General features: G+C 42.8%; 1 protein-coding gene and 1 long non-coding RNA gene across 2 annotated transcripts in view; one reads left to right on the top strand and one right to left on the bottom strand.

The window, feature by feature from the left end:
- The window catches only part of USH2A (usherin), a 940802-nt gene that overhangs the window by 54000 nt on the left and 872994 nt on the right, over positions 1–13808 (bottom strand). The gene's annotated exons all lie outside the window — the stretch shown is intronic.
- Positions 6886–8445, top strand: LOC112585117. The gene is made up of 2 exons (XR_003109515.3): positions 6886–7054; positions 7573–8445. It is a non-coding gene; the product is annotated as an uncharacterized LOC112585117 (long non-coding RNA).

The following is a 13808-nucleotide window of genomic DNA, read 5'->3' as shown; positions in this document are numbered from 1 at the left end:
ACTACCATCCGTGTATTTTTATGAGTACATTGTTTATGGGTGTGTTTCTTTACCTTATTAACTAAACTTTAAGCCTCTGGGGGGTAGAGTCCATGGTTTTTAGCTTCTAGTTCCAATCCCAGCAACTCAACATACACTTTGAACTTGGTGGGTGCTTAATAATGACAAGTTATGAAATTCTCAGCTTAGAGGCTAAAGGGGAAGAAGGAAATATGTCTCACTCTTTCCTGGATATTCGTACAGGACCTAAGTTTTGGGTGACTTTGGACAGCCTTCTCCTTTTACAGCTACCCTAAGGAGTAGGAACCAGTTGTGAAGAGCCATGGGGACAGGTCAGAATTCTACATTATCTACATTCGCTTAGAGGAAATCTGGTTGCATTTACGTCCAGCAAAGAAGCTTCCAACAAGAGACATGAGGCTCAAACATGGCTTAAATGAACTGGGTCTGAAGGAGGGTGAGAAACAACCCATCTTCAGATGAGTAACTTGTCTCAAAGGCAATGTAGAGATTGCCGATGGTAGGGGCTTAGGAATAGAGCCCTAGGGGACACCCTGAGGGACAGAAAAAGACAGGGGTCTGCATACATGTGAACCAGCATTGCTCCTGTATACTCTCGTACAAACAGGTAGAAATGACCTCCTGTTGGAACACAAAACCCAAAGGCAAAAAAGGACACAGTCCCTGGACCAAGTGGCAGAATTCAGATTTCTGTTCACGGAATGTCCTGACGGCCTTCAGTCTAAGCAGTGGCGCTCAGGCTCTAGGGTTTTAGAGCACACACACGGCTAGAGTCAGCCAATATCAATAAATCATTTAAGACCTTGAGCTGCGGGAATTTTGGGTGGGAGCAGCTTACATCTCATGGGAGAAACTAACCAAACATCAGCCTCCACACTGGTCAGAAATACGTTAGTGGGATTCACACTTAATTAAATGCAAGTCCAAAGCCAAACATACAAGGTGCTCAATGAATTTTCTCTAAATGTAATATAAAAAAAAAATGCTTAGGAAAGGAATGAGTTAAGAGTGATGGCACAAGAAAATAAACAATTTGAAGCATGTCACTAGTCACAGAAATGTGGAATCAGACTATCAGAGCTGGAGGGAATCTTAGCTGTGCAAACATGGACATGTTATTCCTTTCCTGGGAAGAGAGTAGCAAGGACAAGAAAGGTTGAACTTTTCATCAAAGGAGCATTGCATCTTCAGGACCAACTGTGCTCTTAATTAGAGATGTTTGCCTTCTAACATTGTATTAATGACTGTTGAGAGACATAAGAGTTTTCTTAACCTGCCTCTTTTCCCTCTTGGAAGAAGTACCTCCTTCTTTTATTTAGTGAGACGCTGAGGATAGTTTCTGCTTTGGCCCACTTGCTTCATTTTTCTGGAGTTATTAGTAATTGCCCCCTGGTCTTCCCCACTAGCATACTGGACACTTTCCAACCTGTAGGGCTCATCTTTCAGTGTCATATCCTTCATACTGTTCACTGGGAAAGACCCTGATGCTGGGAAAGATTGAAGGCAAAGGGAAATGGGCAGCAGAGAATGGGATGATTAGCTAGCATCATCAACTCAATGGACCTGAATTGAGCAAACTCTGGGAGACAGTGGAGGACAGAGGAGCCTGGTGTGCCGCAGCCCATGGGGTGGCCGAGTTGAGCAGGACTCAGTAACTGAACAATGAAGGTAGAGTGGGGAGGTGGCTCTACTATGCAGCAGTCATCCTGCTCCACACACAAAATTGGGTTCTCATTATGCACCCATTTTTTAGTGAGCAAGTGAGGCTATGAGAACTTAAGTATCTTGCTCAACCTGCATGATTTTCACTTAGCATTTTCACCTGGAAGAATAGGATGGTTGAGAGCATCGATTGTGAGAGAACATGAGGATTCTAACTATTTTATAGTAGCAGGGCTGCTGTGTTCAGTGTTCTGGGGCAGCTCTGGTTTCTGGCTAAAGGTATCTCCCACCCAGGAAGCCCTGAGTGGAGGAGGGGGTCTCATGCCCAGGCCTGTTCCATCACAGTTCTCCATTCTCTTCTTTACAAGGAGGTGCAAGGTGTTAGTATGTCAGTAAGAGTCCTGTCCTGGGGCTTCTCTGTTGGCTCAGTGGTAAAGAAACCACCTGCCAATGCAGGAAACATGAGTTCCATCCCTGATCCTGGAAAATCCCCCATTTCAAGGAGCCCATGTACCACAACTATTGGGCCTAAGCTCTAGAGTCTGGGCATTGCCACTACTGAAGTCCACGTGCCCTAGAGCCTGTACTCTGCAATAGAAGAAGCCACTTCAATGGGAAGCCAGTGACCCAAAACTAGAGAGTAGCCCCTGCCTTTTGCAACTGGAGAAAATCAGTGCAGCAGTGAAGACCCAGCAGAGCCAAAAATTAATTAATTAAAAAAAAAAAAAAAAGATTCCTGCCCTTGATTGACTTATAGATAGAGGGAGAGAGAAGTCCTTACTGAGGCAGGAGATAGATGGGCCCCAGACTGAACAGTTGATGTCTCTTCCAAGAGGAAGTTGAGCTCTACTCAGATTAGAGATAAAAGACCACATATTCCTCATTCTTGAAGTCAAAGAGATCTTCCTGACTACACATGTACAGAAAGGCTCCCTGGAGGTCAAAAAGGGAGGGGGCATCACCCCATAGTAAGTAATGTTGACTACCATGGGCCTCTTGTCTGGAAGGCATCTTGGCTAAAAGATGTGGGTGTATGCATGGGAGGACCCTGAAATAAACCAAATAGACTCAGAAGCAGGCAAAGCAAGATGACTGGCCAAAGGAAACCCAGAAGAAATACCCCACTTAAGTGATTCAAACCAAAGAGAGAGGGGGCACAACTCTCTCTCTTTGAGCCTACCCATGTGTCCATCCACACATACTGTACTCTTTTTTCCTTCTAATAAACACATTACTTGCTTCACTACTTTCCGTTTCTATGTGGAAATTCATTTCTACACAGCTGTGTAGAAATGGGCCAGGACCTTTTCACTGGCCACTGGTCCCCGGAAGTCTAGTGGCTGGGATTCAGAGCTCTCATTGCCACGGGCCAACTTCAATCTCTAGCCAGGAACTGAAATCTTGCTTCAAGCCCCTGCAGGCCGAGGCCACCCAAGATCATTTCCACCCTGAGGTGGGACAGTTATCATAATACTAGCTGTTATTACTGTTCTGTGTGAATAGTTTCTATGTATGAGGTACTGACCTAAGCACATTCATGTATCAACACATTTAATCTCAAAGCAAGCCCAGGAGTTCAGTGGTGTTTCTACCCACATTTCAAAGACAAGGAAACTGAAACACAGAGAAGGTTTGAATCAGGAAGCACTGGGGTAGTAATTTTCTCTGATGCCTGGAGAGAGATTGGTGTGGAATGAAGCCAAATAAAGACAATCTGAAGCAAAGAAAGGAGATAAGGGATGAATCTAACAGCAACAAGTCCTGCATTTTGAGAGAGATTCTTGAGAGACAGAAAAGCATTTGTACCTTTTCCTTGATTACAAGGAACGTCTTTAGTCCCTTTCCCAGACAGGTGAACAGAAGCAATTGTCTTCCATTTAAGGGAACGTTGGCTTTCTACCAATTATAGCAAAATAGTTATGATACCATAGGATGATGTAAATTTTCTCAAGGACCTACGTGGGACTCTTATTTAGTGAACTAAATAAATTAGGTTTGTTATGTATTTCCACTTATATTTTACAATATACTTCTAATTCATTCGATAAATCTACTAGTAAATAAACTAGGTTTCAGAAACATTGCTACTGATCTTCCCATATATCCATTTTGGTGGTGATATGACTGGGCTTCCCTGGTAGCTCAGCTGGTAAAGAATCTGTCTGCAATGCAGGAGACTCCAGTTCGATTCCTGGGTCAGGAAGATCCCCTGGAGAAGGGATAGGCTACCCACTCCAGTATTCTTGGGCTTCCCTGGTAACTCAGATGGTAAAGAATCCACCTGCAATGTGGGAGACCTGGGTTCAATCCCTGGGTTGGGAAGTTCCCCTGGAGGAGGGCATGGGAACCCACTCTAGTATTCTTGCCTGGAGAATCCCCATGGACAGAGGAGCCTGGAGGGCTGCAGTCCACGGGGTCAAAAAGAGTCAGACATGACTGAGCGACTAAGCACAATGACATGACTATTAGTATATGAGCTGGTCTCATAGCCTCACTGAATTTTTTAAAAAATTGTATTGAATTATAGTTGATTTCCAATGTTGTGCTAATTTCGGCTATACAGCAAAGTGACTCACTTATACATACATGTATTCCTTTTCATATTCTTTTTCATGATGGTTTACCACAGGGGAACTGAATCTAGCTCCCTGTGCTGTACGGCAGGACCTTGCTGTTTATACATGCACATGCTTTGATACAACTTACACCTAAATACTATTAGAAAATCAAGTTGCTTAGGGTCAGCATGTATTCTGTGAGGTTTTCAAATTATAGATGACCAAGGCCAATCAAGAGAAGCTAACAATTCATGGGAATTTTTAATTTTGTTGTTGTTTGGGCACACTGAGAGGCACGTGGGATCTTATTTCCCCGACCAGGGAAAGAACCTATGCCCTCTGCAGTGGAAATACGGAATCTTAACCACTGGACTGCCACAGAAGTCCTTGATGAGAATTTTTAAAAGCGTGTGCTTGGAGATGACCCCCCACTTAGGGCCCCAGAATCTAGAACTGGAAAGAGCTGCTACTTCCAGGTGAAGAAAGGCTGAAGGAAGTTAATTTGCTCAAGGATCCAGACATAGGGATAAAGAACTAAAACCTGCCATCCTTTCTGCTTCTCCCTTCTGTTGATAGCTTGTCGCCCACACTGTGGGAAGCTTCCGTGGGGGCTGGTGCAGAGAAGGCCTCCACTGTCCCCTCCTGGAGTCGTCACATAGCCGCTTGGGGCAGGAACAGTAGGAACCCCCAGTACATCTCCCCTATAGCCATTCCTCCCAGCCTCTCCTGCATAAATCCTCAGACAGAACTGTTTGGGGGCAGCGTCGGTCTGTTAGTAAGTAGCAGACTGCCGCTCTGGGCAGCTCGGAGATTAGACCCTCACACCAGTGAGTCACACATGGGATTTCCTCCAAGGCTGACTTGCCGTGTCTCAGTCATCCAGTCACGAAGCCCCAGAAGCCTTCAGAGACCCTGCGTGTGTGTGGGTGCTTATCAAAAAAAATCTGTCAAAGTCGGGAAGTTTCAGGAAAGCGAATTAAGTCACTGACAGCAGGATTCAATGAAAGGGGAGCCATGACAGCCCTCGTAAATCCATGATGAGTCATCGTGCCCTTAAGTGGGTGTATGAATATGAAGGTGCAATTACTGAGAACCACTCACTGGCCTCAGCTCTCTCCCCGCAGGCCAAAGCTGAGACTTCTTATAAAAGTAGATACACGCCCAGGTCCCTCTCTGAAGCCTGTGGAGAGACTGCTATCTTAATTTGCTTGCTGAACAATTAAGAACTTCCCCACATAGAATCTGTGGAGCTTTTATATCATATATATTTGTACATCCCAATTTTGAAAGCATTGATGACAGAAAGGAGTATTGTCTGTGAAAAAAAAAAAAAATTCCTACCAGATGTGTAAGTATTTTGTAGCATCAGTTCAGTTCAGTTGCTCAGTCATGTCTGACTCTTTGTGACCCCATGAATCGCAGCATGCCAGGCCTCCCGGTTCATCACAAACTTCTGGAGTTCACTCAGACTCAAGTCCATCGAGTCAGTGATGCCATCCAGCCATCTCATCCTCTAGCAAGCCTATAATCTCTATTTAAGGAAAATGTCTGTGCACTGGAAGAATTTCATTTAGCAAAGAGGCATCTCATTTATGTACGATTCACACATTTGCAGAGTTGTTTGAAAATTGGGTTTTGGTAAACAAAATTGTATCTGAAATTCACAAATGTTTATTCTTTGATGAGAACCTGCACTTCATCAACTCAGCAAAGTCAGCCCATTTATCCTTGTGAAATATATATATATTTTTTAATTCCAAATTTCTGAGTTTCCCTGGTGGTCTACTCATTAAGAGTCTGCTTGCTGATGGAGGGGAAGATGGAGGGGACACGGGTTCCATCCCTGGTCTGGGAGGATCCCACATGCCAGACAGCAACTAAGTCCAAGTGCCACAACCACTGAGTCAACACCCTAGAGCCCGCAGGCCTTAGAGCCCATGCTCCGCAACAAGAGAAGCCACTGCAACGAGAAGTCTGCATACGGCAACGAAGAGGAGCCTCTGTTTGCCACAACTAGAGAAAGCCCTCACACAGCAACAGAGACCCAGTGCAGCCATAAATAAATCTTTTTTCAAAACATTCCAAATTTCTGTGATTTATATTTCAGATCGTCACTTGTTTTATGAAACCCAGCAATCTGGAAGCCGTGTTGAAATGAATCAAACTAGAAAATTCCCATTTTCAATGACGATCAGTGTTAACTCTTCTCACCAAAATCCAGGCCTCCCAAATGAGAAACAAAACAAAATGAAATATCAACCATAACCATAAAAGTAGATACACGCCCAGGTATCCAAGAGGAAGCGCAAATGAAATTATTTGATTAATTGAAAACATGAGCTTTAGCAGGTTATATATTCTGTTCCTCTTTCCAGCTTAATACCAAAACAATAAAGAGAACTCTGATTCAGGAAAGTCATGGACAGACCAAGGTAAATAGGCTGGCCATCAATTATCATCATGTAAATTAGGCACTTCTGGGGAGCTGGGTTCACTTACTTAGGCAATCAGTTTACGATGCTTTAGGACTATAATTCTCAACCCTGGTTGTACATTAGAGTCACCTGGGGACCTTTTGAAATGCACTGATGCCTGGACCCACCCCAGAATTAGAACTACAGGGGGATGGGGCCTTGGCAACCGGAATGTTGTTAAAGTTCCCCAGGTGATTTTAATGTGCAGTCAGGGATGAGAACCACTGATTTAAGAAATCAGCACCTGAAAATCGAGCTTAAGTAGCATAGCAACATCTCTGTACCCTCCGGGGCAGTATTTCTCAAAAAAGAGAGGATGTGGACCATCTAAGCTGCTGGGTAAAAATGCAGATTTCTGGGGATCTCTGCCCCCCACCCCTGGGTATTTGCACTCTGAATGCACTCTTTAGGCAATCCTTTTGTACTATAAATCCTGAGTCTACTACCTTTAAGGTATCCAATTTTGAGATATTACTGAAAACTTTGGAAATGCTTGTAAAGTCACACAGCTTTTGCCTGCTTCAAACATGCTACTTCCCAAATTGGCTGCATGAGTCATCATGAGGTGACCATTTTGCCTCCCAAATCTTCTGTAGCAAATGATTCTCCTCTCAGTAAGAATCTCTTACTCCAGATACTTTTTGACCCTCCTGTTTATCAGAATTTATCCATGCACTATTCTCTTGCCCAGAGGTCTATCATTGGTCATCAGGTCGAAGAATTAATATAGATGAGGTGGACTGGAGCAAAGCCCTGCAGAGCCTCCTCCCATCCAAGTACCAAACCTAACAGTAAATGATTAGGACAATAGAGTCATAGACTCAGAGTCTGATGCATGTTTCTGACTTGTTTTACAGATATTCTTACAACAGTCCCGGGAAGAAGAAAGCTAACTGCGTGATGATCTGACTGGAGCTATGATAGAAGCTGCTCCATCTTGAGCAGTACTGAAGCTGTGGCTAGCACAATTCCAAGAACTGGTCTCAAGGGGATGGCATTAACATTACTACTCTATATCTTTGTAGGTATCATAATAATTGTAGCTTGCTCTGTCTGTATGTGTAAGGGGGCAACGGAAACAGTCAGCAAAGAGATGCTCTAGACCCATGCTGACATCTTCCACTCTGAGAATACAGTGCCCTGTATCAGCATGAAGAAATCACAGAAGATAGAACTTCACCCCTAATCCCACAGAAATGGACTGATGCTCTGACAAGTGGGGATTTGTCAGCAGCTCTTTGCAGGAAACCACCCTCCGCAGGAAGCTGCTTTTCTTATTTTAGCAAAGGTATATTGTAACTAACTTTTAAAGCAAGCACTCCCATGTTCTACTCCACTCCAGCCAGGCACATCTTTCACATCTTTTGATCACTCAATACCTTGCCTAACTTGTTGGTTCCTTCCTTAGATCAAAGAAATAGAAATGAAGACTAAGTAATTAACAGATGACCAGGTCTCTCCCCTAGCTTCCCCTTCAGTAATCTCCTGAACAAACTGTGTGATCAGACTGTGTGAACAAGATAAGATTTAGAGGACGATCACAAGCCTGCTCACAGCAGGGGACAATGACTCTGATCCTGTGTGTCAATGATTATCTGACATTAAAAGCTTTCATGACTGAACAGAATCTTCTGAGACAGTTTTTTGGGGATGCTAAATCTACCATCTTTCCAGATTGCTGCTATCCTTGAAATAAGAGGGAAGGGGGCAGGGCACAACATTTAAAAGAACAACACTATGCTAGGACATGAAAAAAAAAAAACTGTTTAGAACAAGCAAGGTACAAGATGGCAGAAGATTTAACTTCCAGTGCAACTTCAGTCTCATTAAATGCTCACTGTAACATGTCAGCAAGCTAAATGACACACCCACAGATGTCATGACAGATCCAAAACAGACCACAAAGGTTAAAAAGTAGGATTCCCAATTCCTGGAAATCCCCTTCCCCTTCCCCAAAATAGCTAGAATATTCCCCCCACTCATTAGCCTATGAAATTACCCAGCCCATAAAAATTAACCACATCATACTTCAAGGTCTCTCACTTTCTGAGATGGACCACAGTCTGTGGAGTATTTCTCTTTAAATAAATCTACTCTTACCTGTCACTTTGTCTCTCTGAATTCTTTCTGCAATGAGACATTAAGAATCTGAGACCAGGTACGATATCAGTTAAAAGACTGGATTCAGGTCTCAATCAGAGGTGTACAGCTACATTGTTGATTAAAGGCATCTTTCCATTCTACTGACATTTGTGAGTATGTAATTGAGTTTGTAAGTGGCAAGTAGCAGGACCCCTCTATGTGATAACATAGGGAATACTGTCTTCTTCTTCCCACATAACTAAATTTTTGAAGCTGCCATCAATGATTTAACTCAAAACCAGGTATGAATACAATAATAGGGGGCCATCTGCCATCTGATACCCACTAGGCACACCAGGTAGATGGCCACCTACCCAACCACAGATCATTACCATGCTTCTGATGGAAGAGGTTTCTATCTCTGGGCAGTTTCTAAGTTCTCTGTTTTCATCTCCTACAAATATATGGATTATCTCAAAACACAATCCTCTATAGGAGGGTCAGTCAAATCACTGGCATGGTGGGTAAACTGATGATTTTAGGACAATAAAGGTGCTTTCTAAAAAGCAACTTGCAGAAAAGTAACCCTTAGATAGGTTTGAGAACAATTCAAATTCATCTCAAAGACAAAATGTTCTTTGTTAAAGGGAAATCAATTCTTTTAGTACATTACTTCCTAAATGACTTCTGTAAGATAACTCAGGATCTATAAAGACTCAGCATTTGCACAGGCTAAATAAATCCAATATTTTAGTTTATTTATTTTGGCATTTAATCTATATTTTTCAAAATATTTCTTGTAAGAACTGGGTTTTGGGCCTGATAGGCTAGATTTTTTTCTCCTGCTTTCTATATAACATGGGATGAGCTAGTAAATACAAATTAGAAATCAAATGAAAATCAAATTAAATAATTGTATTTGGGTGAAGTGAATATGGAGGAAGAACATGACACAGGGCTGGTAGTAACAGTTACATAATAGACAGCATAGCCTGAGGTTCTTAACTCATCTCTCCTCTAAAATGTGGGTCCCTTGGTACCTGGTTATTCTTAGCTCCTGGTGAGTGTATGCCTGTTAGCATCATTGACACCATATTGGGCTCATACATTTTTTTTTCCTGTCCTTCCACTGACCCTACCCAGGACTGTACTGTGCAGTGAATCACTTCTCTGTCATCAAGGGCTTGTAGTTAATATATTGTTTAATAATCATTAGGACCAGGAGGCCTCTGTGCTCTGTTACTCTCCAAACAATGATAAAGACCTTTGCTGACATATTCCCAGTTCTCACAGAACTAGTTCAGTTCAGTTTACTCAGTCATGTCTGACTCTTTGCAACCCCATGGATTGCAGCACACCAGGCTTCCCTGTCCATCACCAACTCCCAGAGGTTGCCCATACTCATATCCATCAAGTCTGTGATGCCATCCAACCATCTCATCCTCTGTCGTCCCCTTCTCCTCCTGCCTTCAATTCTTCCCAGCATCAGGGTCTTTTCTAATGAGTCAGTTCTTCACATCAGGTGGCCAAATTTTTGGAGTTTCAGCTTCATCAGTCCTTCCAATGAATATTCTAATAGGTAACAAAACTAGTTACCCATTCATAAACCCTGACTTAGAAATGCATATCCTGTTTCTCAGCATGTATCCCCTACCTTAGGTTAACTATAAAATTGTCCCAGTGGTCCCTTCATGATACACAGTACAGCTGCCAATGCTTCTGGGTCTTTGCCTGCCCAATCCCAACCTGTGAAAGTCATTCAGTCATGTCCAACTCTTTGTGACCCCATGGACTATACAGTCCATGGAATTCTCCAGGCCAGAATACTGGAGTGGGTAGCCTTTCCCTTCTCCAGGGGATCTTCCAAACCCAAGGATCAAACCCAGGTCTCCCGCATTGCAGGCAGATTCTTTACCAGGTGAGCCACAAGGGAAGCCTGAGAATACTGGAGTGGGTAGCCTATCCCTTCTCCTGTGGATATTCCTGACCCAGGAATTGAACCAGGTCTTCTGCATCGCAGGTGGATTCTTTACCAACTGAGCTATCAGGGAAGCCCGAATATGCCATGAGTGAGTGAGTGAGTGAGTGAAAGTCGCTCAGTCGTGTCCAACTCTTTGAGACCCCATGGACTATACAGTCCATGGAATTCTCCAGGCCAGAATGCTGGAGTGGGTAGCCTTTCCCTCCTCCAGGGGATCTTCCCAACCTGGGGATCGAACCGAGGTCTGCCACATTGCAGGCATATTCTTTACCAGCTGAGCCTGTAAATATAATAAATTGATCCATTGATTCTATGGAGAAGCCTGTTTCATTTTTTGGTCTCAAGTTACCTTCTCAGTTCAGTGAGCACATTTCATTCCCTCCATCCTCCAACAGTGAGAAAACTGACAGAGTTAAGGCACACGCTTGGGGGTTACCATTCCTTAGAAAATTTAGATAAGACTTTACAGATGATGCAGCCAATTATTTAACTCAATGACACTTGATGCCAAAGAAGCTATAATCACTGGTGCGCTTTTAGTATCCACGGATCACTTAGCTTTGTCTAAAGAGAGGCCAAATATCAATATCTTATGCTGATTCCATCCAGTTCTCTTACAAAGATGCAGTTTTATTCATAAAGCAGGCTAGATAATTGACAGAGAGTCTCTGATAACTTGACACTTTGCTGTAAAGATAATGATAAAGCACAAAAAGATGGCTACATAGGTTCTAGCTGTTTCTAACCAAATTCTGTTTCCAACTGTGGCATCAATGGGTATTTTGTTCCTCCATGACATAAGTCACAATCCTTACCATAAACCCTTGGGAACTGATGTGTTTTTAAATACCTGTTCTGTAAGTTTTGGAGTTACTAACATGCACACACTGTATATTTTGCAATGGCCCCAGAATGCTCTTGTAATAAAATATAATGTTTCTGAGGTAAAATACATAAATATTCACTTTAAATTGGATAAATGAATGCTATAAATAGCTTCAGGTTTGTTTAGAATGGGTTTTGCTGCTAAATGAGTTGTGCCAAACCTAGATAAAATCTTGTTTTTAAGACATTTTTAGATTTGGGATTACAAACAAGCGGTTATGGATTTCTATCTGTGTACATCTCCAAACCATTCAAAAATGAATTTATAGTCTCAATTCTTACTAACTTCACTGGGAAATTTGTCCCATACATTACTGGCCTAAAACATATTCCTTTGACACTTAAAATGTTACCTCTGGTCATTGTCCCCATTATGATTTGCTCACCATATTCCTGCTGACTTTGTGGTTTTGTTATTTCTGGTTATGGTAAGCTCTTGGCTTAGTTTTCTAAGAGGCTCAGTTTCCTCTTTTAGAAAATTGTACTTGGTCTTCTGCCTGGCACATAGTGCTTGCATCATTCAGCAAGCTTCCTTTGAAACTGTAAGCAAGAGAAGCTGATTCTGACCTAAGCAAAAGGGAGTTTATTGGGAGCACAGTCAGCTCTCCTTATTCATGACTTCTGTATCCATGGATTCAATAAAAAAAAATTGACAAAAACTCCAAAAAATAAATCTTGAATTTGCCAGGTGCCTGCAGCTATTTACATAGTGTTTATACTGTATTTACACCTATTTATGTGGCACTTTCATTGTATTAGGTATTATAAATAATCTAGAGATGAATTAAACTGAAGAGGCTGTGTGTAGGTTATATGCAAATACTATGCCAATTTATACAGATTTTGGTATCTGTAGGTTTCCTGGAGCCAACCCCACCCTCAGATACCAAGGGATGTGTAATTAAAAGAACAGTTGAGGAACCAGGCTTGGAAATGGCAAGGATAAGAAAAGCTTTTGGATTGAAATTAGAGATATTTTACCTTGAGTTAGTTCCACCTTTTAAAATTCTGAGTCACTTTGCTGAAGATCAAGCCCCAGGCAAGTCTGAGGGGCTGAATATGACTCAGGTGCCCACCACTTGGCTACATGACAGCCTGACATGTTGATTGACACTGCCACCAAGCCTGAAGCCTGAGCACGGGTGGGGAGTCACTCCTGCACAGGAACTGGGGCTGCTTGTTACAAGAAAACTGCAAATGCACTCTGACGGCAAACAAAACAAACCTAAGGGAAGTCTTCTATTGATTTCAAAATACCTTCAGAGCATTCTTCATTCCTGGCTTTTTGCTGCTGCTAAGTCACTTCAGTCGTGTCCAACTCCATGCGACCCCATAGACAGCAGCCCACCAGGCTCCCCTGTCCCTGGGATTCTCCAGGCAAGAACACTGGAGTGGGTTGCCATTTCCTTCTCCAGTGCATGAAAGTGAAAAGTGAAAGTGAAGTCGTTCAGTTGTGTCTGACCCTCAGCAACCCAATGGACTGCAGCCTACCAGGCTTCTCTGTCCATGGGGCTCTTCAGGCAAGAGTACTGGAATGGGGTACCATTGCCTTCTCCACCTGGCTTTTTAGGGGTATGCAAAGTCCTCTTTTTTTAGGCTGTGCTCCTACAAAATTTATTTCATTCTCATGCCCAGATTAGTTGTTTCCACTAGACTTTTCTCAGCACAGGGGCTGGAGACACTTGCTAATTAGATTTTATTTTCTCTCTTTACAATTCATGAGTTATCTTCAAAGTGATCTTTTCACAAGGAGTATTTGCAGCCAAGGCAACACTGACAGAAGGAAGCTTAATGATAGAAACCACGTCATTAATAAGAAATGCTAATACTTCACCTGAAATCTACCTGGGAATAACAAGCATGTATCACATGGATCAAGAATCAAGAAAATGAAGAAGGCAAATGAATATGCCTTTTCCTCCCTCATTTACTGCTTAGTGAAGTCGCTCAGTCATGAGTGAAGTCGCTCAGTCGTGTCCGACTCTTTGCAACCCCACGGACTGTAGCCTATCAGGCTCCTCCGTCCATGGGATTTTCCAGTCAAGAGTGCTGGAGTGGATTGCCATTCCGTCTCCAGAGGATCTTCCCAACCCAGGAATCGAACCTGGGTCTCCCACATTGCAGGCAGATGCTTTACCATCTGAG

This window comes from Bubalus bubalis, chromosome 5, assembly GCF_019923935.1.
Source record: "Bubalus bubalis isolate 160015118507 breed Murrah chromosome 5, NDDB_SH_1, whole genome shotgun sequence".
Classification (NCBI taxonomy): domain Eukaryota; kingdom Metazoa; phylum Chordata; class Mammalia; order Artiodactyla; family Bovidae; genus Bubalus; species Bubalus bubalis.
Note: the sequence above shows the minus strand (reverse complement) of the source record. Positions and strands in the feature narration are given on the sequence as shown.